The 26,945-nt window shown below is 45.6% G+C and overlaps 1 protein-coding gene across 1 annotated transcript in view; it reads left to right on the forward strand.

The window, feature by feature from the left end:
• Positions 1-26,945, forward strand: part of MYT1L (myelin transcription factor 1 like) — a 901,397-nt gene that overhangs the window by 414,810 nt on the left and 459,642 nt on the right. The gene's annotated exons all lie outside the window — the stretch shown is intronic.

The following is a 26,945-nucleotide window of genomic DNA, read 5'->3' on the forward strand; positions in this document are numbered from 1 at the left end:
CAGTAGTATTAGTAACATATATTCATCTGATTTTAATCTGTTACTAAAGGTTCACTTAGCAAGTGCAGTGCCATACCTAGACTTCTGTGAACCCTCTGCAAAATTTTAGCATTAAGTCTCTTCTTGCCCTTGTCTGGGTCCTCATCCTTCTGTTTCCCCAACTTCTTCCTGGGTCTTCTCCTTTGTGCTCTGCCCAGTTCCTACTACCCACCCATCCCATTTCTAACCCTCCCTTCTCCTCACTTATTTTGACTGGTCCAGAGCCCAGGGACAGCAGCAGTGAGAGGAAAAATAAACATTGGAACTTTTAGAAGGTGTATACTCGTAGGCCCTTCAGTGGTTTCTCCCTTGCATGAGTTACATATAACATGAAAGCTGTGGGGAAATAGGAAGCTGACCTTGCGGCATAAGCCTCTTGCTAGGACTTGCAGTTATTTTTCTTTTCATTGTTGCTGCCAGTGATCAGATGTTCCTGGATGGTAGACTCCATTTCCTCTTAGATTACTCTCCTCCAACCTCTGTAGAAACATGACGGCAGATAAAGACCAAATGGCCCATCCAGTCTGCCCATCCTCCATAACCACTAACTCTTCCTTTTCCTATGGGATCCCACGTGCTTGTCCCACGCTTTCTTGAATTCTGACACAGTCCACGTCTCCACGACCTCCATCGGGAGGCCATTCCACGCTTCCACTACCCTTTCCGTGAACGAATACTTTCTTAGATTCCTCCTAAGCCTATTTCCTCTTAACTTCATTGTATGCCCCCTCATTCCAGAGTTTTCCTTCATTTGAAAAAAGGCTCACTTCTTTTACATTAATGCCCCTGAGATATTTAAATGTCTCTATCATATCTCCTTTCTCCCTCCTCTCTTCCAGCGTATGCATGTTCAGGTTCATAAGCCTGTCCCTATATGTTTTATGTCCAAGACCGGTTACCAGTTTTGTAGCCGCCCTCTGGACTGACTCCATCCTGATTATATCTTTCTGTAGGTGCAGTCTCCAGAATTGCACACAGTACTCTAAATGGGGCCTCACCAGAGACTTATACATCCCTCTCCTTATGCACCCAAGCATCCTTCTGGCTATGATCATCACTTTTTCTACCTGTTTGGAAACTTTAAGGTCATCAGACACAATCACCCCCAAGTCCCACGTTTCCTTTATACACAGAAGCACTTCACCCCCTATATTGTACCGTTCCCTCAGATTTTTGTGACCCAAGTGTTGACTGTGTATTTTTTAGCATTAAATCTTAGTTGCCAAATATTAGACCAATCCTCAAGCTTTGTTAGGTCCTTCCTCATGTTATGCACACCTTCCGGGGGGTCCACCCTGTTGCAGAGTTTGGTATCATCCACAAAAAGACAAAGCTTACCAGACAGCCCTTCCGCAATATCACTCACAAAGATGTTAAAAAGAGCCGGCCCTAGGACTGATCCCTGCAGTACTCCACTGATAGCATCTGTATCTTCAGAGCAAACTCCATTTACCACTACCCTCTGTCTCCTTCCATTCAACTATTTTTTAACCCAGTCAGTTACTCTAGATCTCATAGCAAGGGTACTCAGTTTATTAATGAGTCGCCTGTGCGGAATGATGTCAAAGGCCTTGCTGAAATCTAAGTACACCACATCTAGCACCCCTCCCAAGTCCAACTATTTGGTCACTTAGTCAAAGAAATCAATCAGATTTGTCCAACACGACCTGCCTCTAGTGACGCCATACTTTCTTTGGTCCCACATTTGGTATCAGGCAAGTTCCCACCCAGACAGTTCTCACCCACCAATTACCCCAAGACAATTCCCACCTATACAATTGCCCCCTGGGACAATTCCCCACTTAAGAGAGACAATTCCCACCAAGGACTCCCCCCCCCCCCCCCCCCCCCCCCACGGTCATTTACCCTTTCTAGCCACTTTTTTTGTTTTTACTGACCATAGCTTCTTTCTTGTATTGGGTCCCATAAGTCCTGGCAGTGCTTTTTTTTTTTTTTTTACAGCATCTGTACCAAGGAGGTTAGAGCAGCATATGAATGTATACAGAGGACGTATAATCATGGAATAACTTTTCATAGGTAGAGTAATTGGTTATAAATCATAATCAGTGTGTCATTTTGAGGGGCTAAATTAGGTTGAAACCTAGTTTGGGGGTGTGTGGGGGCCATTGCCACTCCACATGAACTACAGTTTGTATTTATCTATTTATTTATTTACTTACTAGTAAAAAAGGCCCATTTCTGTCAGAAATGAAACGGGCGCTAGCAAGGTTTTCCTCGGAGTGTATGTTTGAGAGAGAGAGAGTGTGTGTCAGAGAGAGAATGAGAGAGAGTGAGACAGAGTGTGTGTGTGTTTGTGTGAGAGAGAGTGTGTGTGAGAGATAGAGTGTCTGTGTGTGTGTGACAGAGAGATAGAGTGTGATAGAGAGTGTGTCAGAGAGAGTGTATGTGAGAGACAGAGAGTGAGTAAGTGTGTGCCCCACCCCCCTCTCTCAGGACCCCCTCCCCCCCTTTATGGTCTGAGGACCCCCTTCCACCCCACCTCTCTGGTCTCAGGACCCCCCTCACCCCCTCCCTCTCCCCTGCCCCCCCTGCAGCCACCCATGTCCAGCGACCCTCCTCTTCCCCTGCCCCCCTGCAGCCACCCATGTCTAGCGACCCTCCGCTCACCCTGCCCCCCTCCAACCACCCATGTCCAGCAACCCTCCTCTCCCCCTGCCCCCCCTGTAGGCTTCCATGTCCAGCGACCCTCCTCTCTCCCCAGCCCCCCTGCAGCCACCCATGTCCAGCGACCCTCCTGTCCCCCTGCCCCCCCCTCCAGCCACCCATGTCCAATGACCCTGCTCTCTCACCTGCCTCCCCTGCAGCCACCCAGGTTGTGTAGTGAATTCTTCGGGGCAGACAGGAAAGATTCCCGGTGCTGCCTGCCCACTGCTGGCGCTGACCCTCCCCCGCTGCCGGATCGCTGTTCAAAATGGCCGCCGAGACTTCCAATGGCGGACTCGTGAGACCTCTGCTGTAGTCAGAGGCCGCCCTTGTAAGTGTCGGTGGCCATTTTGAACAGCGATCCGGCAGCGGGGGAGGGTCAGCACCAGCAGCGGGCAGGCAGGACTGGGGATCTTTCTTGCCAGCCCCGAAGAATTTGCTACACAACTAGGTGGTTGGAGGGGAGGCAGGTGAGAGAGCAGGGTCGTTGGACATGGGTGGCTGCAGGAGCGGCAGGGGGAGAGGAGGGTCACTGGACATGGGTGGCTGCAGGGGGGGCAGGGGAGAGGAGGGTCGCTGGACATGGGTGGCTGCAGGGGGGCAGGGGAGAGAGGAGGATCGCTGGACATGGATCAGCTGTGAGGCATGGAATGTTTTTTTTTCTTTTTTCGCGGGTTCTGAAGTTCACAGCATAATTGCAACGGTGAAGTCAGCCTGACTATGGAGCGTAGCTCAGCAACTCCGAAGGAGCACGGACACAGGCACCAAGATTAGAACATTGGAGGTGAGAATTATTATATAGGATTTATGACATTTAGATCCTGGATTAAACATGAATTAGATTGAAACCTTGTTTGAGGGAGGTGTGTGGGGGGGGGAGGCATAAGTAGAGTAGCAATTTGTTATAAATTGTAATCAGTGTATCATTTTGAGGGGCTGAATTAGGTTGAAACCTAGTTTGGAGGATGGGGGGATTGCTCCCCCCCCCCCCCCACACACACACATGAACTGCAGTTTATATTTATTTATTTATGACATTTAGATCCTGGATTAAACATGAATGAGGTTGAAACGTAGTTTGGGGGGCATTGCCCCCCCCCCCCCCCCATATACAAACTACATGTCTGGAAGGGGAAAGGGATGTGTAAAAGATAATGTTGGTGGGTGTAAGGGGATACTGGCCTCCCAAATGATCTGGAAGAGAAAATGCAGGGAGATACTTGTTCTAGTGTGTTTTGTATTTTTTGGGTTATGGGTGGGAATTGTCCTCCCTGGTATGGTGGGAATTGGTTCAATGGGAATTGTCCTAGGTGGGAATTGTCCAGATGGGAATTGGTGGGTGGGAACTGTCCAGGTAGGAACTGGCCTAGAACCCCACATTCCATTCAGTTCGAGAAATCTCACAATCCTCCACTTTAGAAGTGTTTCCATTAGTTTACTCACCACCGAGGTCATACTGACAGGTCTGTAATTCCTAATCTCCTCCTTACTTCCACTCTTATGCAAGGGGACCACATCCACCCTTCTCCAGTCCTCCGGGACCACTCCGGACTCTAAGAAAGCATTAAAGTGGACTGTCAGTGGTGCCGCCAGAACATCTCCAAGTTCCATGAACATCCTTGGATGTATCCCATCATGACCCATCCCTTTGTCTATTTTTATTTTAGCTAGCTCCTCACGAACACGGGTCTTGGTCTACCATACATCCATCCCCATTTGCATTTGTTTTCTGCGGTCCTATCCCCGGCCTTTCATCCGTGAACACAGAACAGAAATAGTTGTTAAGCAGTTCAGCTTTATCTTTATCAGCTTCCACATATTCCTCCCCCTCAGCTTTGAGCCTCAGAATGTTATTATTGCATTTCCTCCTGTTGCTTACATATCTTACCCCCAGTTTTACCATATTAGTTATCTTTTCTTCCATTTGCCTCTTCGTTTTCCTGACAGCTTTTCCAGCTTCTCTTAGCTTATCCAGGTATTTTTGCCTGTCTTCTTCTTTCTGAATCGTCTTATAACATATGAAGACTAACGTCCTTTCCCTTACCTTTTCGGCTACTATGTTTGAGAACCAGAGCAGCCTTCTTTTCCTCTTTCCTTTATGTAATTTATTAACATAAAGGTTAGTTGTCTTTAAAATAGCTCTTTTCAGTCTCGTCCACTGCTGTTCTACTTCCTTCAGCTGTTCCCATCCTACTAACTCTTTCTTGAGAAATTCCCCCATCTTAGCAAAGTTAGTTCTTTTGAAATCCAGGACTTTCAATTTTGATTCTCCTCTGTCTTGATATTGAACCACACCATTTGGTGATCACTAGATGCCAAATGGTCTCCCACCATGACATCAGAAACACACTCTCTGTTTGTAAGCACCATGTGGAATTTATACCTCTGTTAGCAAGCAAACATTCAGGTCCCTTTTCTGGCCATAAGACAATTACTGGATTTGCTCATGCTTGTATTTGGCAAGTGTAAACTCCTAGGGCTAGATTTACTAAAGGCTGATACTGTGTTAACATGTGCTAATATTGTTGACATATAGGTCCCATTGCAGAAAATGGGACATGTGGTAAATGTGTTAAGAAAATGGGACATGTGGTAAATGTATTAATGTGTCCTAATGGGTAGTACACCTTAACCCCTGTTTCTATCTTCTTGGAATCAGATTATATGCAATTACGCAGGTTTTAATGGCTGTCCATCACAATTTTTTTATTCTTTTCTTATATTGAAAGTTTTTATAGTTGTTATTCCTCACCTTTATGTGTGCTCTTATATTGTAAACCACTTAGAACCTCCTGCTGGGACCAGTATGGTCTATAAATCATGAATTAGATTATATTAGATAAAATTGTAAAAATGTATTGTCAGGCTATATTGATGTTACTAATTTATGGATGCTTTTAGAGAGAAAAAAATTATCTGGTTTATTTCAGATGAATGAGATGATGCATGGATAATCCAAAGTGTAATGCCCAGTTTATTTCTTAAAGTGGGCAGTGCCGCTGAATATCACCTCTGACCGCAGCCAAAAAAGGGGCAGGTCAGAGGCTCTACGGGGAATTGGCATTAGGGAAGAGCCCGGGGTTATGCAGGTGCCGGTAATATTCAGAGCCAGCACCCGCATTGCTAAGTGGCCAAATTTAGGACAGCTCCAAAGCTATCCTAAGTTTGGTAGGCTTAGCTATGTGGGTCCTGGCACTGAATATTACTACTACTACTACTACTACTTATCATTTCTAAAGCGCTACTAGACATACGCAGCGCTATACACTTGAACATGAAGAGACAGTCCCTGCTCGACAGAGCTTACAATCTAATTAGGACAGACAAACAGGACAAACAAGAGATAAGGGAATATTAAAGTGAGGATGATAAAATAAGGGTTCTGAACAAGTGAATAAGGGTTAAGAGTTAAAAGCTGCATCAAAAAGGTGGGCTTTTAGCTTAGATTTGAAGACTGCCAGAGATGGAGCTTGACGTACCTGCTCAGGAAGTCTATTCCAGGCATATGGTGCAGCAAGATAAAAGGAACGGAGTCTGGAGTTAGCAGTGGAGGAGAAGGGTGCAGATAAGAGAGATTTATCAGGTTGGGGCCCACATAACTTTTTTTTGTTTCCTAGAGCCCCCTCCCGCCCCCTGGCAATGGTCCTCTTTCCTTTCCCCTCCCCCCAGCCCATTGCAAGAAACCTTTATCTTCCCAACCATCCAGGTAGGCCCTCCTTCCAGGTCTACCTGTAGCCCTGGTGGTCTATGGTAGTCGTTGGGGGCAGGAGCACAGGTGCCTTGCTCCTGCCCCTTGTAGCTGCTGAAAGAAAATGGTTGCCACAAACTCTCCTAGTACTGTGTAGTACCATGGTACTATGTCGTACTGCGAGCTGCTGCGAGAGGTCATGCCAGCTATTTTCCTTCAGCAGCTGCAAGGGGCAGGAGTGAGGGGCCTGCACTCCTGCCCCCAATGACCAGCATGGACTACCTGGGCAACATGTAGGCCCAGAGGGAGGACCTACCTGTACGGCTGGGGGCAGGATGCGGGGCTCTCTGGGGGTTTTTTTGCTGCAAGCTGGGGTAGGGGGGAAGAAAAAGGACTATTGTCAGGGGTGGGAGGGGGCTTGGGGACTTTTTTTTTTTTACAAAAAAAAAAAGTTATGCAGCCCTGAGCCGATATTCAGCCAAGGCCGCATAACTGTTATGTGGCTTTGGCTGAATATTGGTCAGGCCCGTGTAAGTTCTAGAAGACTGCCCACCCCAAATTATCCCCCAATATTCAGTACTGAATATCAGGGTATAATTTAGCCAGCGACGATCTACATTGCTAGAGACGTGTGGATGTGGAAAGGGCATGGACAGGTCAGAGGCAGGCCTAGCACTTGTGCACTAAGGTCATAGAATAATGTCAATTACATGCAGAACTGATAGCATTTATGAGCAAACATTTACACCAGCCTTTGACATGGTATAATTGGTCACATTTAAAATTAGGCATCTAAATGCGAACCTAAGCTAGTATTCTATAACGGTAATAATGTATGTAATTGCTGATATAGAATTTGTACTTAGCACGCAGCATCCCAGCACCTAATTTTAGGTGACCTGCAGAGGATTACCTTCTAACTGTTGGGGGTGTTCCCAGTATCTCCCCATACAGTTACACCACAGTAAGTGCAGTGAAAGATAACATGGATGCATTTACCAGCTCTGTTTAGGAGATGGAGTGGAGGAGTGGCCTAGTGGTTAGGGTGGTGGACTTTGGTCCTGGGAAACTGAGGAACTGAGTTCGATTCCCAGCACAGGCAGCTCCTTGTGACTCTGGGCAAGTCACTTAACCCTCCATTGCCTGCGGCATTGAGCCTGCCATGAGTGGGAAAGCACAGGGTACAAATGTAAAAAACAAACAAAATCTGCGCTATCTCCATTAGAGTGCTTGATAAATTACCATGAGCTAGCTACAAGATGCACTTCACTCCCATTCCCCAGCTATTTCTCACTCCATTCCAGAGTATGCAGTTAGTTTCTGTATAAGGCAGCTAGGCAGCTGTGGCTCCAGACACAAGGCTTGCTGTCAGTTCCCTCTTTGAGGTGGGCTGCTTTGAGCCGAAGAAATGACATTTATTTTCTCTATCATTATGACTGATGTCTGAGTCTCTTGATTTCAGAAAAAAAGGAAAGATACTTTTTTTCAAAGGCCTTTTAAAAGATTTTTAGTTAATTCTGTATCTTGTCTTTTAGTATAGAATATACTTATTTCAATCATGATTTTATTTATTATTTAATTTTTGAGCTGTGCACCTATTGCTTAAATTTTATGTAATATGGTTATGTATGTTGGAACTTATTAAGGACTAAAGATCAGTAATTAATAAATAAGTTTTTAAAAATTAAGGGGAATTTACTATTATGTGTTAAAGGAATAACACGTGAATAGCACTGAAAAATCAGCAATGAAAAAATAACATGCTAAGCACTATTCTATAAATGGCGCTGAAAGTTGACACTGTTTATAGAATATGCTTATGCTGGGATCGGCACCTAACTTTAGAAGCAAGAATTTACACCAGGTAAACCCTGGTGTAAATCCTCATGTCTAAATTAAGCACAGTTCCTCTTTATTTTATAACAGCATGCAGAAATGGTAAGAACACTTATCCATCCATAATCCTCCCATGGCCACTCCCCCTTTTTGGAGCCATATGTAAATTTTATGTGCAGATCTCCATGACTAAAAATGTGCATGTAAATTTTAATTAATGCCAATTAGTGCTGATGATTATTAACACCCAATTATCAGCACTAATTGATGTGTTATTCAGTCCAGTTGTGCACGCAAATTAGGTTCATGCCCAAATTTATGCACTCAATTTTAAGCGTGATTTATAGAATTTGGGGGTAAATAGCAATATTGTGTGTTATTTTATTGTAACACAATTTACTTTAAATTACCATGAGCTACATATGAATGTTTGACAATATCGCATTGCTGAATAGCCTGGATCTTACTGGCTTTCTAAAGGCCTTTCTAGATAATTTTACTGAGAGCCACTCTCTTATTTTCATTCACAACTGAAAAAAAGATAAATTACTTATGTTAAAATCATATTGTAAGAAAAAAAAATTATTTTCTGTTTTGTGGGCAGAAGATTCTAGTTCTTCAAATATAGCCAGATGGGTTAAAAGGGGCCTTTTACTAAGCTGCATTAGCAAATGGGCTTAATGCGCCCTAATGTAGGACTTTTCCACATGCTAAATCCATTTCTAGCACTAGCATGCAGCCATTAAAAAAAATTAATACAGAAGCACTGATTGCCTCCTTTTTAGGAGGCACTAAGGGCTTCCATGTTATGAACTTGCTAACCAGTTAGCGTACCATTAATGTCAGCATGTAAACTGAATAGTACTTCCATGCCCATTGTCCCCCCCCCCCCCCCACATGCCTCCCCCCGAAACAAATGTTAAAAAATTAATACTGCACACTTAGCACAAGCAAATGGCAAACTAATGCTTTAGTGCATCCTATTTAGACTATTTTTCATGTGTTAAATGCATGTTAGAGCTTAACACAGCTTATTAAAAGGGCCCCAAAGAACTGAGTGTTAGCTAGCTTTGGGAACCAGTTTCCTTTTCCCTATGGTTCCCATGCAGATGCCTTTTTTTTTTTTTAGAATGCTAGTTATGTCTTTCAGGATCCTGAACATCTTGAGAAATTTCTAGTTAGTAAAAAAAAATGGTGAGTTTATGGTTGGGGGTGAAGGGTAATTAATTTAGGTGTTCATTTATTAAGCTAATATGGGGTTTATCAATTGGCAGACAGTAGCACAGAACCATGCTACTGTCTCCCGCGTTAAACAGTCAGCCATTGTGGTAAAAATCCTGCATTAGCTGCCTTATGCAGGAGTGGGCTGGAAATGGGTATACCAGGCAGAGGTATGGCCAGCTGTGACAGCTTGTGTGCAGATCAGTACCACATGCTAGCTGTCAGGACTGCCAATGGAGCACCACCAGTTTAAGAGGAGGTGGTAAGTGCAGCTGCACTACCAGCAGTCCAGTTGCATGCTTGCTAAGAAGTAGCAAGCCAGTTCAGCATACCCCCTGGTCTTCCCAGCCCCCCTTAAGTTGGATTTTCCCCTGCACAAGTACTGGCCTGCCATACAAGCACCCCACACCTCCTTCCAACCCCATGATCCTCTGCACAAACACCCCAAACTTCCTTTTAACCTCCTGATGATGGGCACATCATAGTCCTTGTTCCAATCCCCTGATCCCTCCCACAAACAACCTGAACCTCCTTCTAACTCCCAATAACCAGTTCACACATCCAATCATCAACCCCCAATCCTCAGTTCACACCCCCCAAGTCTCAGTCCAAAACCTGCACCCTGCCATGGAAGCCCTAAAAAGCCCCTCTTTATGTTCTACTCCCTCCACCCACACCTAACATCCTGCTGGGAACTACCTGAGGGCCAGACATCCCCTTGTATAGGTGCCAGTCACAGCAGTCTCTCTCTCTTTTGCCACCCAGATTGGCACCTCCTGAAAAATGGCACCTTCCTGAGTGGTAGTTTCATGGTACTACCATTATGGGTCAAGCAGTAGTACCAAGAGACTACCAATAAGGGCAGGCACCATTGTTTAAGAAGTGCTTTCCTAGGCAGCAATGGAGAGGGACTTCTGCTGCCAGTGGCTATACAGGGGAAGCCTGTACCCCTGGGTAGGTCCCAGGAAGGAGGTTGGGGGGGGGGGGTAGGAAAGTAGAGCCTGTGGTAGAGATTCTGAGGTTGGGGTGGACCTTCTATAGCAGGGGGAAGGTTCTGGACTGATGATTGAGGTATGTGAACTGCAGATCAGGGGGTTGGAAGAAGGATTGGGGTGTGTGAACTGGGGATCGGGGTGTTTGTGTAGGGGATCAGAGTTGGAAGGAGGATCGACATATGTGAATTGGGGATCGGTATGTTGAAAGGAGGTTTGAGTAATTTGTGCAGAGAAAGTACAGTTTGGGGGGATGAGAAGTGAGGGGAATATATTGAGGAGGGGAAGCTCCATGCAGCTTGTGGAAGAGTTGTTTATTTCTTTTTTGTCTGGGCTGGCACCGCGTTACATGTGGTGCCTAATAGTGCCAATTCTTCTGTGCTATCGGGCAGTGGTGTAGCGGCCCATCCACTTTGGGCTCAGGGCCACCCAGTAGCAGCATACCTATGATGTGGCTGACAGGGATTCCCAAGCCCCACCAGCTGAAAACTCCCAACAACTGTCCCTCCTGCATACCTTGTAAATAGCAGATCTTTGCCTGTGCAAGCAGCGACTAATACACATTACTTGCACCAGCCCCACAGCCTTCCCTCTGACCTATTCCCACCTATGCAGAAACAGAAAGTTGTGTCAGTGGGAAGGCTGTGAGGCCAACATGAGCAGTGTGTATTAGTTGCTGCTTGCTGCTGGTGAAAATCTGCTTTTTAAAAGGTATGCGGGAGAGGGGGGATGTTTGAGAGACCATATGGCATGCAGGTGAGAGGAGAGACAAAAATCACCTGTGGGACGGGGCGGGATTCTTCTGCCCACCCATCTTGGGCTCAGGCCCACCCAAAATTGGGTGTCTGGCTACGCCCCTGCTATCGGGTACTGCATTTAACCCAGTGCTTCTATGGTAACCTTCTGCTTTGTGCAGTAAATACAGGGCAGATGGTGGCCAAACACCCTGCATTTACCACACAGCCTTTGTACTTACCGCACTGAGGTGCCCTTTTACAAAACAGTGGTAAGCCCAATGTAGGTTTACCGCATTCTAATCTGGAGCTACCACCAGCCCAATGCAGGCACTGGCAGTAGTTCCAGCCCTGGCGTGCGCAATTTCCCATGCTAGGGAGAATTGGCTATATTTTTTAGCGCAGCACTAACCTGGCAGTAATTTGGCAGTACCGCATGCCACCCGGTTACCGCTGGGTTAGTGTGGGAGCTCTTACCACCACCTCAATGAATAGTGGTAAATGCTCCCCCTTGCATGGCCACACAGTAAGAGCAATGTTTCCGCATAGGCATTGCTATTTTCAGGCATTTTAATCCACTATGGTAAAAAGGGCATCATTGCATAGCAAAAACGGCTCCCACTGCTAGTGCAGGGCCCTTCTTACTGCAGCTTGGTAAAAGGACCCCTGAAATTTTTGCTTTAACCATGCAGTAAGTGCAAATTTTACTGTAATTTAATAAAAGGGCCTCCAAATTAGCATATGATTTTTTTGAGCTTTGTCCTAGGATTTCTTTATTCATTGCCTTGGATTTTGTTTCCTTTCTCCATGATGCGGATTAAAATACTTGGTAGATTTCCTTGTTTTGCATAATATTTCTGTAATTTATTGTTTCTCCTTGGTATATTATTATAACTATTATAGTTGAAAACTAATTTTAAAAAATATTATGTAAATCAACTAATGCACATTGTATTGAGCATCGCAAGCTGTGTTATACCAAGCCTTGAAGCCTTTCTTAGAGACCAGTGCCCATAAAAGATTTTTAGAAACCCCTCCTCCTTCTCCCCAGTCAAGACATTCAAATCCTGCCTGAAGACTGCCCAGCTCCAGCCAAATCCCCACTCCCAAAGTCACAGTGGACCTTCTTTCCCCTGCCAAGAAGCCATTCCAACCCCTATTCCTGTAGGCCACTCTGCACCTACCTCAAGAACTCCTTAGTGGTAAAGGATAATGGGACAGGAACAATCCACATATAAGTGTTTTTGGCCTTATATGGTAGCTTCTTACCGTTAATACTGTGAAACTGTCGCTATGATTCCATTTTGAACCTGTCTCCAGCTGGTGGGAATGACTGTTGATCACTCCTGCCCTATTACTTTAGACCACCATGGAATGGGTGTTGGGAGAACTTACTGGTGGGGAAAAGGATTTGCAGGGTGACTGCATATGGCTAGGGGCTTTCGATTGAATGTCTGAAGGAGAGTCTTCTGGCAGGGTTTGGGTTTCTTCACAGTGGGGGTGGGGGGGGGAGTAGCAGAATCTGTTCATCTTTTACAGGCTCTAGCACCTTTAAGAAAGGTGTTGAGGAAACAGTAGGCCATTTGTTAGCAGCCCAGTGCTTCCGGGAAGAATAACAGCTCACAAAGTTCATCACAAGTTACAATATTTATTTAACATGAGATTCACAAGCTATAGTACTGACTTACTGCAGGTTTGTGACTCAACAACAACAACAACAATCATTTCTAAAGCGCTACTAGGGTTACGCAGCGCTGTACAATCCTATGGTAAACTAAGGTGTTGGTAAAATCTGATATTTTACAGCAGCTTAGTAACTTAAATCCTAAATAAATAAAACGTGCTGTAATACCAGTGCAGGAATATTTATCTAAGCCATGTGCTAACAGCTACTGGCTGCTATTTTGTGCAGAAACTGTTCACCATAAATTAGTGAAAGGGCCCCAAAATTGTCTGTTATTTATCCATTTAATATTTGTATTATATGAAATATAAACAATGTGACATCATATAGTTATGAAATGTTAGTATCATTATATAGCTCATCCTCAATTACTATTGAGCATCCATCTTTTCTGCAAATATGGCAGAATTAAATATTTATAAAATAAGTGTTAAAATGCTAGAATAATTTTATTTTACATTTTATTGTAATTTAATTTACATTATAAAATAAATCACTAGTTGAGAATAAGAATTAGTAGCTATAAAATATGGCTAATTCTATACTAAATTCTGGCAAATAGAATAAAATATGTTTCATGAGATTTTTTTTTTGGGCATTTAATTTTTTGCCTGTTGGCATATATTTGTGTCAGTTGAATGTTACAGTACCTTAAGAATGCCAATAGATTTATTTATTTATTGCATTTGTATCCCACATTTTCCCACCTTTTTGCAGGCTCAATGTGGCTTACAATGTGTCGTTGTTAGTAGATAGTAGAATAGGAGATACCTGTTAGTGTTAAATGGAAAGTAGTATCATCGAAGATTAAACAAATGAGAATAAGTAGAGAACATAGTGTTAATAGGTCAAGATCGAGATTCAAGCAAGTAGGAATGAGCAGGGGCATTGTTGATGACAGACAAGGTTGCTTTGTGTTACATTTCTAGTTGTTGATCTTGTTGGTATGCTTTGTTGAATCTTGTTGGTATGCTTTGTTGAATAGGTGAGTCTTCAGGGATTTCCGAAAGTTAGCTAGTTCGTAAGTAGCTTTTAAGCTGCGCGGTAGTGTGTTCCACAACTGTGTACTCAAGTAAGAGAAATTTGACGCATGCGTTAGTTTGTATTTTAGGCCTTTACAACTGGGGAAGTGCAGATTAAGGAATGTTCAAGATGACCTTTTAGCGTTCCTGGGCGGCAGGTCTATTAGATTTGACATGTAGGCTGGGGCATTTCTGTGAATGATTTTATGAACTAGAGAACAAATCTTGAACGTGATGCGTTCTTTAAGTGGGAGCCAGTGTAGCTTCTCCCTTAGGGGCCTTGCACTTTCAAATTTTGTTTTTCCGTATATGAGTCTGGCTGCGGTATTCTGGGCGGTTTGCAGTTTCTTGATGATTTGCTCTTTACAGCCTGCGTAGAGTGCTTTGCAATAGTCTAGGTGACTAAGCACTAGTGATTGTACCAGGTTGCGAAAAATGGTCCTTGGGAAGAATGGTCTTATCCTTTTTAGTTTCCACATGGAATAGAACATCTTTTTAGTTGTATTTTTCACATGGTTATCAAGTGTAAGATGTCGATCTAGGGTCACTCCAAGAATTTTCAGTGTGTCCGATACAGGAAGGGATAGTTTTGGTGTGTTTATGGTGGTGAATTTGTTCTTATTATGTTGTGAGGTGAGTATGAGGCATTGCTTTTTTTCTGCATTTAGTTTCAGCTGAAATGCATCCACCCATGAATGCATGATATGGAAACCTTGGTTGATGTCGTTTGTAATTTCCAATAGGTCTTGTTTAAACGGTATGTAGATCGTTACGTCATCTGCATATATGTATGGATTGAGGTTTTGATTGGATAGTAGTTTGGCCAATGGTGTCATCATTAGGTTGAAGAGAGTCCACTATGGGGATAACTTTATAAAGAATGACTTCTATAAAATTGCACAAGTGTATACTTTCATAAAAATATGTGTGCTGAGTTTGGACAAAGGAGTTCGAGGTATGTATGTACTTTATAGAACACGTGCATACTCCACAAAGCTGCACCTGCCTTGGAGCAGCGTTTGTGCATGAACATCTGTTCTAAACAAATCAAAATATGTAGCTCATGTCAGTACAAAGCCTTACTGGCACTAACTAATTAAAACGCTTATGAGGCTCAAACACAAGCACTCAAAAAATGGGGTTTTTTGGGTGGGTGGGGGGTGGGGGGAGAAAGAAGACCTGAGAGACCTGTTCCAAAGGTCATGTCTGTATTATCTTTGTATGCCGGAACGTTTATCTTTCATCGGTCTTTAAAACTTCCCTTTTTTAATGTATAAAAAGTGCTACCAAATTTTGTGCACAATTCTTTAAATCCAAACTTTAATAAAGTAGTAATTGGCTCACTGTGGTGATTCAAAATGCGATAAGATCAGCGCTTATGTTTTCATGCCCAACGGGACCACTGTTTCCCTACAGTAAGATTCCTCAGGGGCTGTATGTTTTTTTTCAAATTCACCACTCAAAATTTTGTGATCATGTTCTCTTGATTTCAAAGTGGTGCTGGGAATTAGTATAGATATCTATTTTATAAATATACATATGTATAACTAAGGGGTCTTTTACTAAGGTGTGCTAGTATTTTTAACTTGCACTAAAAATCAGTTGGTGCTAAACGCTGAGACGCCCATAGGAATATAATGGGCATCTCAGCATTTAGTGCCAGTTCATTTTTAGCATGTGCTGCCCTGTTACCGCCAGGTTAGCATGGGAGCCCTTATTGCCACCTCAGTGGGTGGCAGTAAGGGCTCCCTGCCGTATGGCCATTTGGTAAGATTTCTCTTACCGCATGGCCATATATGTCTGGGGGTAAAAAGGGCCCTGGCGAGTGGGAAAAATGGCCCCCATCGCTACAGCAGGACCCTTTTCCGTAGCTTGGTAAAAGGACCCCTTTGTTATTTCAGTTCAGTAATTTTATAGAGCAACAGTCATTGTTGGATCCATACCAGTTTGACTTTCAATCTAAGCACAATACGAAAACTTTACTTCTTACAATGACTGATGGAATTTATCTTCATTTTGAGCAGGAGCAGCAGTATTTATTGACATAATTGAATGTTGCAGCTGCTTTTAATACTGTCAATCATGCTATGTTGTTAGAATGGCTTCGTTATTTTGGGATGGCGGGTAAGGTTCTGGTCTGGTTTCGGTCTTTTTTGATAGGCCGTTTTTTTCAAGTGGCTCCACATACTTCTGTTTCATGGTGGGTACCTGTAGTTTCTGGAGTGCCACAAGGCTCCTGCTGATCCGTACTTTAATTTGTATATGTGTCCTGTGTGTCAGATGCTGGTTGATCTAGGAGTAGTTATCATCTTTATGCGGATGATCTTCAGGTTTTTTTTCTGTTCCTTCTCAGAAAGATGATGTTTTTGCGTTGGTGAAGAGTTCCTTTCAGAGAGTGCAACTTTGGATGCATATGAATGGTCTTTCATTGAACATATTGAAGATGCAAATTTTGTGGTTGTCCTGTTTAGGAGAACCATTCTGGATTTGGGTTAGATTCTGTTTTTGTGCAAGTGGGTTTCTCGCTTCGTAGTTTAGGGGTGATTTTGGACACGAGGCTGTCTTTTAGACCATAGGTGGCTGCTATGGTTATGGCTATTTTCTTTAAACTGTGGATGATATTTAGACTTCAGACATTTTTTTCCATGGAGAATTTTTGTACTGTGCTGCAGAGTTATGTGTCACCTTCTTTTCATTATTGTAATGCTTTGTTGTGTGGCTTGCAGTGTACAACTTTGCAGCCCTTGCAGGTTGCACAGAACTCTGTTGCAGGCTTCCTTTGAGTTTGGGTCGGGAGGGACATATTACACCTCAGTTGAGGTTGTTGTATTGGTTGCTTGTGGTGCAGCATATTAAATTTCAACTTTTTTTTATTGGTGTTTCAAGTGCAGCAGGATGTTGCTCCTGAGACCTTAGTGCACAGTTTGCAGTCGTATTGTTCTTCTCGAGCATTAAGGTTGCAAAACTAGAATTTATTGGTTGTTCCATCTTTCATCTGGTATGTTTGGAGGAAATTCATAGTTGAGTTTTTTGCTAATCCTCATTTGTGGAATTCGTTACCATTGGTTATGCATCAGTCAGCATCTGTTCCCCAATTCAAGAAATTGCTAAAAACCTGGCTAGTTTCTAGGGCATTTGGCTGATGGGAGTTTTGAGTTTCTGAGTTTTTACAGTTTGTGATTTGTAAGATTATGTATTTTTTGTGCTTTTTAATGAATGTTTTATTGTACCTCACCTAGATGTTTGGATAGGAGGGTTATAAATTTAATAAATAAATAAATTATAGACAGCCATTTGTCTCTTGTACAGCAGGAATGCACATAAGACAAAAATTTTAAATGGGAAAGTATATATACAATTTCCCTTTTTAAAATGAACCCATGGAAAGTGTGGGCATACATTTACACCTGTACTCAGGCACACACAAATGCATCAGCTTATTCTATGCACTTATGTGTACATTTTTTAAATATATGCATATGTGGAAATCCTATACTCCGAGGACAAGCAGGCTGCTTGTTCTCACTGATGGGGGTGTCGTCCACGGCAGCCCCCTCCAATCGGAATCTTCACTAGCAAAGGCCTTTGCTAGCCCTCGCGCGCCGATGCGCACAGCGCATGCGCGGCCGTCTTCCCGCCCAAACCAGCTCGTGTTCATCAGTCTTCTTTTGTCCGTGCTCGGGACGGGCGTGTTTTGCCGCCGTTTCGTGCCCCTCAAGTTGACCTCACGCGTCTTCGCGATTTTCGCTATATAAAAAAAAAACCTTAACGGTCTTTACCCCTTTCCCGTGCTTCCAGCTTTTGCCCCGCATAAGTTTCCTTTCGCTTTCGGGACCAGCCTTTTTGGCCTCTGTACGGGTTTTTTCACCCTTCTTTTTGGTGCATTCCGTCATCATTGCGAATTTTGATTTCGCCGGCGTGATTTTTCCGCCCATGTCATCGAAGTCTTCCAGCGGCTTCAAGAAGTGCACCTAGTGCACCCGGGTAATCTCGCTCACTGATAGGCACGCGTCGTGTCTTCAGTGTCTCGGGGCTGGGCACCGCCCGCAGGCCTGTAGTCTTTGCGCTCTTTTGAAAAAGCGGACTCAGGTAGCGAGATTGGCCCAGTGGAACGCGCTGTTCTCGGGCTCTTTGACGACAACAGCACAGGACGCACCGAGCGCATCGGCGTCGACAGCATCGAAGTCATCGACCTCTGCATCGGCTGCATCGAGGATCCGACCTCCTGCATCGTCGGTACCGAGGCATCGAAAGGCTGTGTCGACGTCGGTGGTACCGAGGCCTCCGCTGTTGCTGATGTCGTCGGACGGTGGTGCTTCGTCTGGAGTGCAGGTGAGGGCTGTCCATTCCCCTGCAGGTGGCGGTGAGCCTTCGGGTGGGTCTCCCCCTACCCTGAGGGCTTCTGCGGTACAGCACCCCCGAGATCGACCTTCTTCGGCCTCGGCCCCGAGGAAGCAACGGTTGGATTCTACGTCCTCCTCGTCGGTACCGGGAAGCTCCGGTGACATGCTTCGCTTGAAGAAGTCAAAGAAGCATCGTCACCGGTCTCCTTCCCGTCTCGGTACCGAAAGCTCTGGGTCGCCGAGGCAGTCGGCACCCAGTAGGCATCGGCACCGGGAGGACCGCTCACTCTCTGTTCAGGAGGTGTCGATGCGCTCCCCCTTGGACAGCCTGGAACCGCCTCCACGCCCGGAACAGACTCTGACCTCGACACCTGCATCGGCTTCCCAGTCTTTCTCCACAGCCGCTCTGCACGAGAGTCTCCGGGCCGTTCTTCCAGAGATTCTGGGAGAGCTGTTGCGCCCTTCTCCTCCAGTACCGGGGGTGCATGCGCCACCGGTACCATCGAGTGAGGTGACGGCGGGCCCCTTGCCCGAGGTGAGGTCCCCGGTACTGGTACCGCTTGCGGTACCGGCTACGGCCGCCTCCCAGGCGGACTCCCCGTCGGCGGAGGGAGCTTCGCCGGTGCTGGCGAGGGAGTCCACCTCTCGATGCTCCTACCGTGGCCGTGTTTCCACGGAGTCGAGTCGGGCACGGCTTCAGACACAGGTTCGTGAACTTGTGTCTGATATCGATGGTGAGGCCTCGTGGGAGGAGGAGGAGGACATCAGATATTTCTCTGACAAGGAGTCTGATGGCCTTCCTTATGATCCCACTCCCTCTCCTGAAAGGCAGCTTTCTCCTCCCGAGAGTCTGTCTTTCACAGCCTTTGTCCGGGAGATGTCTATGGCCATCCCCTTCCCGGTGGTTGTGGAGGATGAGCCCAGGGCTGAAATGTTTGAGCTCTTGGACTATCCTTCTCCACCTAAGGAAGCGTCCACAGTACCCATGCATCATGTCCTAAAAAAGACATTGCTGGCGAACTGGACCAAGCCTCTAACTAATCCCCACATTCCCAAGAAGATCGAATCCCAGTATCGGATCCATGGGGACCCAGAGCTGATGCGCACGCAGTTGCCTCACGACTCTGGTGTGGTGGATCTGGCTCTAAAGAAGGCTAAGCGTTCTAGAGAGCATGCTTCGGCGCCCCCGGGCAAAGACTCCAGAACCTTAGACTCCTTTGGGAGGAAGGCCTATCATTCCTCTATGCTCGTGGCCAAAATCCAGTCTTACCAGCTCTACACGAGCATCCAAATGCGGAACAATGTGCGGCAGTTGGCAGGCTTGGTGGACAAGCTCCCTCCTGAGCAAGCCAAGCCGTTTCAGGAGGTGGTCAGGCAGCTGAAGGCGTGCAGAAAATTCCTGGCCAGAGGGGTATATGATACCTTTGATGTTGCGTCCAGGACCGCTGCTCAAGGTGTGGTGATGCGCAGACTCTCATGGCTGCGTGCCTCCGACCTGGAGAATAGGATCCAGCAGCGGATTGCGGACTCTCCTTGCCGAGCAGACAACATTTTTGGAGAAAAAGTCGATCAGGTGGTAGAACAGCTCCACCAGCGGGATACCGCTTTCGACAAGTTCTCCCGCCGGCAGCCTTCAGCATCTACCTCTTCAGGTAGACGTTTTTATGGGGGAAGGAGGGCTGTTCCCTACTCTTCTGGTAAGCGTAGGTACAATCCTCCCTCTCGACAGCCTGCGGCCCAGGCTAAGCCCCAGCGCGCTCGCTCTCTTCAGCAGTGTGCGCCTCAGCAAGGCCAGTCGGCTCCCCAGCAAAAGCAGGGGGTGAGCTTTTGACTGGCTCCAGCAGAGCATAGCCGACATCAACGTATCAGTGCCGGGCGATCTGCCGGTCGGGGGGAGGTTGAAAGTTTTTCACCAAAGATGGCCTCTCATAACCTCTGACCGTTGGGTTCTTCAAATAGTCCGGCAAGGATACACCCTCAATTTGGCCTCGAAACCTCCAAATTGCCCACCAGGAGCTCAATCCTACAGCTTCCAGCACAAGCAGGTACTTGCAGAGGAACTCTCCGCCCTTCTCAGCGCCAGTGCGGTCGAGCCCGTGCCATCCGGGCAAGAAGGGCTGGGATTCTATTCCAGGTACTTCCTTGTGGAAAAGAAAACAGGGGGGATGCGTCCCATCCTAGACCTAAGGACCCTGAACAAATATCTGGTCAAGGAAAAGTTCAGGATGCTTTCCCTGGGCACCCTTCTTCCCATGATTCAGGAAAACGATTGGCTATGCTCTCTGGACTTGAAGGACGGCTACACGCACATCCCGATACTGCCAGCTTACAGGCAGTATCTGCGATTTCAGCTGGGCACACGTCACTTCCAGTACTGTGTGCTACCCTTTGGGCTCGCCTCTGCGCCCAGAGTGTTCACGAAGTGCCTGGCTGTAGTAGCAGCGGCGCTTCGCAGGCTGGGAGTGCACGTGTTCCCCTATCTCGACGATTGGCTGGTGAAGAACACATCCGAGGCAGGAGCTCTACAGTCCATGCAGATGACTATTCGCCTCCTGGAGCTACTGGGGTTTGTGATAAATTATCCAAAGTCCCACCTTCTCCCAGTAGAAAGACTCAAATTCATAGGAGCTCTGCTGGATTCTCGGACGGCTCGTGCCTATCTCCCAGAGACGAGAGCCAACAACTTGTTGTCCCTCATCTCTCGGGTGTGAGCGTCCCAGCAGATCACAGCTAGGCAGATGTTGAGATTGCTGGACCACATGGCCTCCACAGTTCATGTGACTCCCATGGCCCGTCTTCACATGCGATCTGCTCAATGGACCCTAGCTTCCCAGTGGTTTCAGGCTGCTGGGGATCTAGAGGACGATTTGGTCCAATTTGACTTTGGGACGTCCTTTCCAAATTTCTCAGCCACAAAAAGTGCTGACTACGGATGCGTCTATCCTGGGGTAGGGAGCTCATGTCGATGGGCTTCACACCCAGGGAAGCTGGTCCCTCCAGGAACAAGGTCTACAGATCAATCTCCTGGAGTTGCGAGCGGTCTGGAACGCTCTGAAGGCTTTCAGAGATCGGCTGTCCCACCAAATTATCCAAATTCAGACAGACAACCAGGTTGCCATGTATTACATCAACAAGCAGGGGGGCACCGGATCTCGCCCCCTGTGTCAGGAGGCCGTCAGCATGTGGCTGTGGGCTCGCAGTTACGGCATGTTGCTCCAAGCCACATATCTGGCAGGCGTAAACAACAGTCTGGCCGACAGGTTGAGCAGGATTATGCAACCTCACAAGTGGTCGCTGAACTCCAGAGTAGTGTGCCGGATCTTCCAGGTGTGGGGCACTCCCTTGGTAGATCTCTTTGCATCTCGAGCCAACCACAAGGTCCCTCAGTTCTGTTCCAGACTTCAGGCCCACGGCAGACTGGCATCGGATGCCTTCCTCCTGGATTGGGGGGAAGGCCTGCTGTATGCTTATCCTCCCATACCTCTGGTGGGGAAGACTTTGTTGAAACTCAAGCAAGACCGCGGCACCATGATTCTGATTGCTCCATTTTGGCCGCGTCAGATCTGGTTTCCTCTTCTTCTGGAGTTGTCCTCCGAAGAACCGTGGAGATTGGAGTGTTTTCCGACCCGCATCACCCAGAACGAAGGGGCGCTTCTGCATCCCAACCTCCAGTCTCTGGCTCTCACGGCCTGGATGCTGAGAGCGTAGACTTTGCCTCTTTGGGTCTGTCGGAGTGTGTCTCCCGTGTCTTGCTTGCTTCCAGAAAAGATTCCACTAAGAGGAGTTACTTCTTTTTATGGAGGAGGTTTGCCGTCTGGTGTGACAGCAAGGCCTTAGATCCTCGCTCCTGTCCTACACAGACCCTGCTTGAATACCTTCTGCACTTGTCCGAGTCTGGTCTCAAGACCAACTCTGTAAGGGTTCACCTTAGCGCAATCAGTGCATACCAACTCTGTAAGGGTTCACCTTAGTGCAATCAGTGCATACCATTACCGTGTGGAAGGTAAGCCGATCTCAGGACAGCCTTTAGTTGTTCGCTTCTTGAGAGGTTTGCTTTTGTCAAAGCCCCCCGTCAAGCCTCTTGCAGTGTCATGGGATCTCAATGTCGTTCTCACCCAGCTGATGAAACCTCCTTTTGAGCCACTGAACGCCTGCCATCTGAAGTACTTGACCTGGAAGGTCATTTTCTTGGTGGCAGTTACTTCAGCTCGTAGAGTCAGTGAGCTTCAGGCCCTGGTAGCTCATGCTCCTTATACCAAGTTTCATCACAATAGAGTAGTCCTCCACACTTACTCTAAGTTCTTGCCGAAGGTAGTGTCGGAGTTCCATCTGAACCAGTCAATTGCCTTGCCAATATTTTTCCCCCGTCCTCATTCCTGCCCTGCTGAACGTCAGCTGCACACATTGGACTGCTAAAGAGCATTGGCCTTCTATCTGGAGCGGACACAGCCCAACAGACAGTCCGCCCAAATGTTTGTTTCTTTTGATCCCAACAGGAGAGGAGTGGCTGTGGGGAAACGCACCATATCCAATTGGCTAGCAGATTGCACTTCCTTCACTTATGCCCAGGCTGGGCTGGCTCTTGATGGTCATGTCACGGCTCACAATGTTAGAGCCATGGCAGCGTCAGTGGCCCACTTGAAGTCCGCCACTATTGAAGAGATCTGCAAAGCTGCGACGTGGTCATCTGTCCACACATTCACATCTCATTACTGCCTGCAGCAGGATACCCGACGCGACAGTCGGTTCGGGCAGTCAGTGCCTCAGAATCTGTTCGGGGTTTAGAATCCAACTCCACCCCCCTAGGCCCATGTTTATTCTGTTCCAGGCTACACTCTCAGTTAGTTGGATAAGTTGTTAGGTCAATCTCAGTTATGTCCTCGCCGTTGCGAGGCCCAATTGACCATGTTTGTTGTTTTGAGTGAGCCTGGGGGCTAGGGATACCCCATCAGTGAGAACAAGCAGCCTGCTTGTCCTCGGAGAAAGCGAATGCTACATACCTGTAGAAGGTATTCTCCGAGGACAGCAGGCTGATTGTTCTCACAAACCCGCCCGCCTCCCCTTTGGAGTTGTGTCTTCCCTTGTCTTTGTTTTGCTACATACGGGACTGACGAACACGAGCCGGTTCGGGCGGGAAGACGGCCGCGCATGCGCGGTGCGCATTGGCGCGCGAGGGCTGGCAAAGGCCTTTGCTAGTGAAGATTCCGATTGGAGGGGGCTGCCGTGGACGTCACCCCCATCAGTGAGAACAATCAGCCTGCTGTCCTCGGAGAATACCTTCTACAGGTATGTAGCATTCGCTTTCTCCAGGAATGCCTCCAAATAGGTTGAACTAACTTATGCATGAATAGGAAACATTCACCTAAGATTAATTGCCTATACCCCAAACAATTTTCTAAAAGGTTATTTATGTACTGTTTGCATGCAGAAATGCCTTAAGGGCCCTTTTACTAAGCCACGTAGGCACCTACATGCACCCAACACACGCCAATTCGGAACTACTGCTCGGCTACCGTGTGGCCCGGGCGGTAATTTCATTTTGTACGTGCGTTCAGTAGAAGCTGCAGATAACTCGAGCTAAGCTTTAGTAAAAAACCCCTAAAGGTTGTACCTGAGGCAATGGAAAGTGAAGGGAATTGCCCAAGCTCCAAAGGAGCATCAGTGAGAGAAACATATTTGAACTCTGCCTTGTTTAGGGGTCCTTTTACTAAACTGCAGTAACTTAGCATGCCTTTACATGGGTCTTTTTATCGTAGCCCTAAACCCCCCAATTTTCTATGTTTTTGCATTAATAGCCATACACAGTTGCCATTAATACACAACCATTTTGAAAACTTTACCACAGTAGCACTTACTGCCACCTATTTTAAAGGTAGTAAGAGGTCCTGTGTTCTTCATGCATTATCCAGTTGGCACACAGTACTGTAGATGCATTAACTGGTTAGCACAGGAATGCCCACTCTCTGCCCCTGACATGCCCCTTCAAAAAATATATATAGATTTTAGCATATAGTTAACATGTGCAGATTGCAAAGTTACAACAGGATGCCTGAGGACGTCCTACAGTGCTCCATTTTTTGATGCATTAACCACCGGATTCTATATAACAAGCCTAGAGATCTGTGCTGAAATCAGCGTGGATTCTTTAACTATGTGTGTAACTTAAGCTTAACAAGCTAAAGAGCATTGATAACAACACCTAACAAGCAATAATGAGCACTAATTGGCATGGATTAGAATTTAGGTGCACAAATTGCAAAGCTTATTCTGTAATGATGTGCACAGAACTTCTAATGAACGTAGGCAAAAAGGGGCATGGTTATCGGTGGAGAAATGGGCATTCTGAAATTTAAGCGCCTAGTTATAGAATATGGCCCAGTGCACCTAAATCTAGGTGCTAGGATATGCACCACATTTATCAGTGCCTAAACCAATTACAGAATATGCTTAGTCAGCATTGATTTCAGCGCCAATTTTTTTAGGCGCCATATACTGAATCTCCCTCTAGATGCTCATTAACACCTAACACAGTTTAGTAAAAGGACTCCTTTGTTCTTAGTAGGGGTATACAGCTCAAACTGTTTAATTTCATGTCATTTATGAAAACTTTGGTTTTGTTTGTTTTTCCTTCAATTTTTTTCATTATGGGAGCAATACCATTCATTGGTAGTGCATACTCTTTCAAAAAAATGCAGCTTCTTTCCAAAGAATGCTTCCTCTTTTGAAAGAATTCACACTTTTCATAAAAAGTGCACACTCTTCTGAAAGGGAGTACGTTCTTCATGAATAATGTGCATGCTTTATGAAAAGTGTGTACTCTTTCAGAAGAGTGTGCATGATTAACCCACAGGGGAAAAAACTAAATTTCAGGGTTTTTTTTTATGTTATTTCAGGCAGAAAATGACATGAGAAATGTCATTTCAAATGAATACACATCCCCATTTCTTAGCTTGCTGCTCTAACATTAGGTAATAAGATACAGAGCATACACATACTAAAGACTTTCCCCTGGATTCTGTATATCATGCTGAGATTTCTGCACAGAAATCAAAGCATATTCCATAACAATGTGCATACGCTAGTTGGCTTACAAGCCAATCAGTGTTGATAATTGCCAATTAACAAGAAATTATTGCCACTAATTGGCATTAATTAAAATTTAAACGCAGATGTGTCTAGGTGTATTTTATAACATGCTGTTTGTACATTCTAAGTTGCATAGATGAAAAGGGGGTGTGACCATGGGCAGGTCATGGTTGTTTCTAAAATCTATGAGCGTTGTTATAGAACTCACCCAGTCTGCGCCTAATTTAGACGACAGCATTTACATCAGGTTTTACTTGGCGTAACTGCCTACGACTACATTTAGTCACATGTACGGGTGTTTAGAGTATTCTATAAACCATGCAGAAATTTAGGCTTATTCTATAAAGTATGCCTAAATTGAAGCATACTTTGCAGAATGCGCTTAGGTGAATTTCATTTTGGTGCCATATTTTTAGGCGTGATATATAGAATCTAGTCCTTTATGACTACCTTTATGATTATCTCTGCATTTGGAGATCATCTGTACTAACTGACCTAGAGCATAAGGCCTGATTAGAATGAGATATCCCTCCTTTCCACCTGCTATAATAAAACAGTGGAACTCCTGCCCCTCTCTCCCATTCACCACCTTCCTTGATATGAAAAGTTTAACTCTATTACCCCCTGCCTTAATCCCTTTTCTTCCTCCTGTCCAACTACAGAACAAGGCACACTGACTTTCCATCCCTCCTTTCCTTCTGAATTACCCACTGATCCCTCCTGTATACCCTTAATTATTTGCTTGTCTGATCTTAAAATGGCACCACCATTGTGAAGTGTTGCAAAGCACCACACCATTAGGAAACCATTTTGAGAACAGCAGAGGTGCTTGTAGGAGGTACTGTATCTGCTTTCTCTCTTCCCAGTGAATAATTGTGGATTTACCTGCGGTTATTTTGCAGTAGTATAATGGGGAGAGATCCTACCTCATTTTTGTAGTCAAGGAGGGAGGGATGAATATAGAGTCCCACATGTTTTGTATTGGGTGGATGGAAGTAGCACAGAACTGGAGTTCCACAGAGTTGATTTAGGGATGGAAGAGAGATATGGAGGATATGGTGGACCAGACTCCAAATTTCTGGTTTTGAGGGATGAGATAAAGGAATCAGTAGAGCAGATACTACTACTACTACTACTTATCATTTCTATAGTGCTACTAGACGTACACAGATTTTGTATTGGGGTTGAGAGGAATTGGAGATCTGAAATCCCACATTATTTGGTGGTAGGGTGGCAGACCCCATGTTAAAAGTTAGCATGCTAGTCCTGATAACACACTTACATTTAACACCACCACTGAGTAAGGGCAAAATATACAACGTCCCTACAGCATTAGTAAGTTTAGCCCTTGCTTATAAAGGGGTCCTTTTACTAAGCTGTGGTAAGCACTAGCGCGTGCTTACCATTTGTTAAAAAGGCACTATGGTGGGATGCACTCAGGTAGTTTTAGAATTGGCATGTGCTTTCCACGTGTCAAAAAATAGATTTTATTTTTTAGCGAGGGTGTATGTTTGGAGTTGGAGAGTAGGTGTGTCCTGCGCTAATCGGTTAGCATATAGGCATTGACACACACTGACCAATTAGTGCAGGATTAGTGCGGGAGCCTCTAATGCCTACAAAATAAGTGGCAGTAAGG

This window comes from Microcaecilia unicolor, chromosome 3 (assembly GCF_901765095.1).
Source record: "Microcaecilia unicolor chromosome 3, aMicUni1.1, whole genome shotgun sequence".
In the NCBI taxonomy this organism is placed as follows: domain Eukaryota; kingdom Metazoa; phylum Chordata; class Amphibia; order Gymnophiona; family Siphonopidae; genus Microcaecilia; species Microcaecilia unicolor.